The sequence below is a fragment of the Myotis yumanensis genome, unplaced genomic scaffold (genome assembly GCF_028538775.1).
Source record: "Myotis yumanensis isolate MYYU_CA2020_CCGP unplaced genomic scaffold, mMyoYum1.0.hap1 SCAF_1, whole genome shotgun sequence".
Lineage (NCBI taxonomy): Eukaryota > Metazoa > Chordata > Mammalia > Chiroptera > Vespertilionidae > Myotis > Myotis yumanensis.
The window spans coordinates 145635975-145642829 of NW_027223752.1; positions in this window are offsets into that span (position 1 = coordinate 145635975).

Here is a 6855-nt window from a genome sequence, read left to right on the forward strand (position 1 = left end):
GTATGAATTGGGTTTTTCTGCTGCCAGCTCCCAAAATTTGTATCCTATGTGAAACACTATATTCAGAGTTGTATTCACAGCCAAAAACTGAAATATTTACATAGTATTCTATATTTCCTCCTGCATTTTCCCAAGTTCATTTTTAGCAGAGCAAACATTTTTTTTTCTAATTCAGTTCAGTTACCCTCTATATACATTTATTAATTACCTGAATATAAGTCAGATGTTATGCTAAACTCTAAGAGTGTAATGATAAAGTTCCTGCTCTCAAGAAGCTAATAGTCTGCTAAGGGAAATTTACATAGAGGCAAATAAGGACAGTACAGTTTGCTGTGGATTTAAATTGTGTCCCCCCAAAATATATGTAACAATCCTAACTGTGAAGGTGGTTTTATTTGGAAATAGAGTCTTTGAAGAGGTAATTAAATTAAAATGATGTCATGCTGAATGAGAATGGGATCTAATCCAATGGCTGATGTCTTTATAAAAAGTAGGAAATTTGGACACAAATACACAAGGAAGAGAATGCTATGTGAAAACAGAAACACAGAGACATAGGGGAGAAGGCCACTAAAAGACTGAAAGTAAAAATAAATAAATAAATAAATAAATAAATAAATTCTATATAATAAAGAGCTAATATGTTAATTAGACTGAACAGCAAAACAACCATCTGGACGACCTTCCAGAGGAAGCTGGGGCTGCAAGGGCCGAGCCCCTTGCATGAATTTCGCGCATTGGGCCTCTAGTAGATAAATAAATAAATAAATAAATAAATGAATAAATAGTTGCGGTAAGATATACCATGCACTCATCAAAAAAGCCTAGATTAGATATTAATAAAAAAAGTAAATTTGAGGAGGGATATTTCATAATGATAAAAGGATTGATTTGATAGGAAAACATAAAAATCCTAATTTTGTATGCTGCTAATATCATAGTTTGAAAATATATAAAACAAAATTTGAAAATACAATAGAAAAAACTAACAAATCACCATTATAGTTAGAGATTCACAAACCTTTCTCAGTCACTAGGAGGGAAAGTAGGCAAAACATCAGTAAGGATAAAAGATGTGAATAGTGCAATTAACAAACAACTACAGAATACACATTCATTTTAAGTATACATGGACATTTATCAAAACAGAGTATAACCTAGTTCATAACAAAGCTAGTCTTATCAAATTTCAAAAGACAACAATTATAGTGTGTATTTTGATCAAGGTGAAAATAGACTAGAAATCAACAAAAAATACCTAAAAATGTTTGAAATGTTTGGAAATTAAGCATGATGCCTTTAAGTAAACCATAGTTTAAAGAAGAAAACACAGAAAATATTGGAAAATACTTTTAATTGAATGATGTGTCAAAAGTTTTAGGATACAGTTAAAGCAGTGTTTTTTTGTTTGTTTGTTTGTTTTTAAGATTAGAGAGAGAGAGGAGGAAGAGGAAGAGAGAGAGAGAAACATCAATGAAAGAGTGAGACATTGATTGGCTGCCTCCTGCACGCCACCTATCAGGGATTGAGCCTGCAATCTAGTCATGTGCCCTGACTGGGAATCCAACCGGCAACATTTTGATACAAGGGATGATGCCCAACCAACAGAGCCACACTGGTCAGGGCAAGCAGTGTGCTCTTAATGCATATATTAGAAATATTTATTTATAATGGTCTCATTCTAGAAACTACCAAAATATTTATCAACAATAGGAAGAATACATAAAATGGAATAATTATATCAATGAAACAAATTGAACTACTGCTATAAGCAACAACGTGGATGAATCTCACAGACATAACGCTTAGTGAAAAAAAGCTATACATAAAACAGTAGATGTCAAACAGATCCAGACACAGAGAAGCATCGATCAGATGCTCAAACCTCAGAGGGAAGGTAGGGGAAGTTGGGGATAAGGGGGAGAGATCAACCAAAGAACTTGTATGCACTCATATAAGCATAACCAATGGACACAGACACCAGGGGGATGAGGGCATGAATGGGAGTGGGGTGGGGGGGCAATGGGGGATAAGGACACATATGTAATACCTTAATCAATAAAGAAAAAAACAACAACATAAGATAAAGCATTGTCACACCTAAAAAAATTTAAAAAACAAACAAAACAGTAGATGTCATGTGATGCTGTTTATATGAAATTCAAAAATAGTCAAAATTGTTCATGATGTTACAGATCAAAATAAGGGTTTCCTTTGGAATGTATTGACTGGGAGGGCTACTAGGGAAACTTCTGCAGTGCTAAAAATGTTCTGGCTTGATGTGGGTGGTTGTTACATAGGCATATGTATGTTAAAATTTATCGAATTACATGTTGCTGTATTTTACTGTGTGTAATTTGTATTTCAATAAATAAGTAAAAAAAATCTCATAAAGTTAATCCAACTTCACTATTCTCTTTGAAATTCTCCTGGCCATTCTTGCTTTTTTATTTTGCCATCATTAAAATTTTAGAATCATGGCGGTGGCTGCGGCAATGTATTACTCAGATTTCCTTTCAAGAGAAGCTGCAGTGAAAAGGTAAGTAAGTGTTGCTTTCATGCTGTCCTGGGCCCCTCCTGGCCTTTGATGGGGACACCGTGGAGATAGTGAGCCAGGGCAGTGTTTGCTTTGGGGATCCCTATCAGTCTGCCGGGGACTTTCTCAGAGCTGCACTGCAGTCTCAGGCTCTCCCTACGCAATTCTTTCCACCCCCCTCTTCTTTCACAGGTTCAGTCCCGCCTGGTGGCCCACCTACTCCTGTTTCCTCTCTGCTTTATCACTCCCAAGTGTTTCCCCAGTAAATCTCTTGCACATCTAATTCTGTTCTGACAGCAACAAGATCGGAAAGGTGGGGCCTCTAGTTTTTTTCTCCTAAATAAACAATTCAGCCATTCCTCTCTGGTTCTAGCAGCTTCCCGTGGCACTGACAGGGAGCAGAGCTTGGGTCTTCGTTGTCTAAGATCCACAGACATCTCATCTTCCACCAGTCTGAAGGAGACCCCCTCTCATTTGAGAGAAGGCATATGTTGTCTCACCACATCTGTGATCACTCTTTTTCTTCAAGTGGGATGCACACTGATTTCTCTTAAACCTCACGACCTCTAGCAAACTGGTGAATATCTCAATAGTGCAGTTACAGAAGCCGAGTTCAGAGTCGAAGATGTAAAAACTAGACTAACAACTAAATGACAGCTACTTATGGACCCAGTCCACTAAGTTAAGCTGATTTTAAAGGCCCATGAGTCAAGTGCACAATGAGCATTGTTTACTTTGAAACTCTATCCTTCAGGCTAGTAATGATCTTTTCTGTAGTGTGGCTGCCTTTATGTGAGGGGATCCTACTTTTCACAGTGGGTGCTTAGTAGTATTACCCTTTTGAATAGTCTACAGGGCTCCCCACTGTTTCATGACCATTTGCAGAACAGTGTCCGTCTCTGGGGCCCTTCATTTTTTTCTCCTCGGTACAAGACAAATGCACTGAAATTGTGCCAACATTTTGCTTCAACTAGAGCATCAGATAAAGAGGATTTACAGGCAAAGAACTCCCTTGAACAACAGCCAAAAAAGCAGATAACTTTTAAATAACAGTGTGGTAGAAGAAACTGCCTGTGGCAATCCACTGTTGAGAAAAAGAGCAAGCATTTACAGCACATGTTGGCAAAGTATATATGCTTAAGCTCTAGAAAAGGTGAAAGTTTACCATGCTGTTTATGGGTTTTCTTACATTGCTGAGACTGTAATCAATGTTATAAACAAAAGTTTTACAATTTTATTATTTATCTTCAACCAATTTCAATTGATTTATGACACTCAACTACATGACTAATTCAAATGGAATAAAAAGAATGTATCATGATAAATTACCTAATATTACACATATGTACCCCCTCACTTTAAGCAATGTTAGATTTATAAAATAGATAACTAATAGATAATTGCTTTCTTTTACTGAAGGACTCTTCTTTCTCTATATAAAGTGATGCATCTTCAGATTTCTCTAAATGTTCTTTAAGCATAATAAGATTTCAAAAATTATTTTCAAAATCATATTTTCTGGAATATATCTGCTGAATCAAATGAAGTTCGTTATGCTAAAGACTCTCAAGTTGTTAACATGGGAGACATGATAGTATTATGAGGTTAATTGGCTTCCAAAACCACAGCGGTGGTTTTTTGTTTGTTTGTTTGTTTGTTTGTTTGTTTTACCGCTGTGGGTGGTGCATGAGGTGACAGTACCTAAGGACACCGATTTTAAAACATGCTTAATTTGAGGAGACAGAAGATCTCTTAGCCACAGAAATAACTACTTAGGTTGGAACAGAGTCCAGGGGAGAAATGCTGAGTCTGAAGGTCAATAATAATCCAGATGTCTGTGGTGGGGTAGAAACATCCATCAGATTTCTCATTCTCCTAGTTCATATTCACCAACAATATTCAGATAGCTAATTTGCTGCTCAAGTACCTTAATACCAGGAAAGAAAGTACACTGATTTAGGGGAAGTGGGAATAGCTCTCATAAATTGTTTAATAGGTGTTTGATGATCTCTCCGTGTATGGGTAATGACAAGTTACTGGATGGGACTGTTGGAGACAAAATCCTATAGACCCACAACAGAACTTCTAGTGGTCCACAAGACTTCAGATGAGTGGCTTTCAAACATTTTCACACATGGCAAATTCAGAAAATGATAACATTTATAAATCACACTGAGATAAAATGGAGATTTGTGGGAGTCAGAATGGGACTAGGTGAAAAAAGTATTACATTTTCTTTATAGTACACATGATAAAGGAAAATTAGTAGAGATGTTAAATATTGAGTTTGTAAAAATTTATAAATAAATTAGTCTTACATTTCTATTTTTTTAATTTTTATTTTAAAAATTATATTTATTGTTGAAAGTATTACAGATGTCTCTTTGTTTTTATTCCCCCCAGGAACCCCCTTCACCCTGCAACTGCCCCTCTGAGACCTTCACCACACTATTGTCTGTGTCTATGGGCTATGCATATATGCATGTAAGTTCCCCAGTTAATTTCTCTCCTTCCCATCCCCTGTATTCCCTCTGAATTTCATCAGTCTGTTCCATGCTTCTATGTCTCTGGGTTTATTTTGTTGATTGGTTTGTTTTGTTTATTAGATTCCACATATGAGTGAGATCATGTGATACTTTTTCTCTGACTGGCTTATTTTGCATAGCATATTACTCTCCAGGTCCATCCATGCTGTTACAAATGGTAAGAGTTCTTTCTTTTTTGCTGCTTCAGAGTATGCCATGGTGTAGATGTACCACAGCTTTTTTATCCACTCATCTGCTGATGGGCACTTGGGCTGTTTCCAAATAGTCTTACATTTTTAAATGAAAACGTTGAGTTTGCTTCTGTGAATATTTTACACACACACACACACACACACACACACACACACACACACACCTGATTTACAGCTCAAAATTGTTACTTGTAATTACTGGTCAAAACCTTTCATATTCTTCATAGTCACTTTGGTCAGAATTATATTTACATAGTAGAGGTGGCAAATAGCAGATTATCACTTTTTTTTTTCAATGAATGAAACCTGCTTTCTTGACTTTTATCAGATAATTTATCTTTAAAAATTTTACTTATTAGTAGCATGGCTGCCTTTCATGTTTATTTGCTTAACCCCAAAATAAATGTACTGCTATTTCAGAATTGTTAAACTTTGTAAATCCCTGTGAGGAACAACCTTACCAAGTAGAATACGCTATTTATATATAGTTCTTTTGTTTTCAGTCAAAACACAATTTTCCAAAGTTATTTAGGTCAGCTCTATTTTCCCTCACCCCTTTCATTGAGGTTATGCCATGCATTTTTAATACAGTTAAATTATTTTATCATAGTCTGCATTAAATACTAGTACCTTTCAACCTCCTGATTAATTTTGCTTAACTTGCATACAATCCATTAAAGTTCCCTCTTTGTACTATAAAGTTTTATGGGCCTTGACAAATACATGGTATCATGTATCTACCACTACAGTACCATATTAGTTCCATCACTCTAAAAATTCCCTATGCTTTCCCTAGTCAAATACTCTCCTCTCCAAAAAGCCCTGGCAACCACTAACCTGTTTTTATCCCCATAGTTTCGCCTTTTCCAGAATATATAATGAATGGGACATATTCTAGCCTTTTTGGGTCATCTTCTTTTACTGAGCAAGATAAATTTAAGATTCATCAATTTTGTTGTGAAAATTAATAGTTGATTCTTTTTATCCCTGAATAAAATTCCATTGTAAAATATTTTTTCTCACCTGAGGATATGTTTTTTTTGATTTAGAGAGAAAGAGGGAGAGAGAGAGAAACATGAATGTGAGAGAGTGGCATCAATCAACTGCCTCTCATACGTACCCTGACTGGGGATCTAACCTGCAACCTAGGTATGTGCCCTGACTGGGAACTGAATTCACAACCTTTTGGTGTATGGGACGATGCTCCAACCAACTGACCTACCCAGCAAGGGCCCATTGTAAGAATATTTGATATACTTTTTATTCAATCATCTATTGAAAGACTTCTTAGTTGCTTCCAAGATTACAAATAAAACTGCTATCAACTTTCATGTGCAGGTTTTTGTATGAATATATCATTTTAAATCAATTTCAAAGTAGCAACATCAATAATGAAAGAGGGAACATCACTATAGATACTAAAACATTAAAACAATAAGAAATATTATGAAAAATTTATATTAATAAATATGGCAAACTATTTATAGTGGACAAATTCCTTTAATTACAAATACTACCAAAAGCCACCCAAAAGTAATAGATAACCTAAATAGTTGTGCATCTGTTTTTTAAAAGAGCTCAT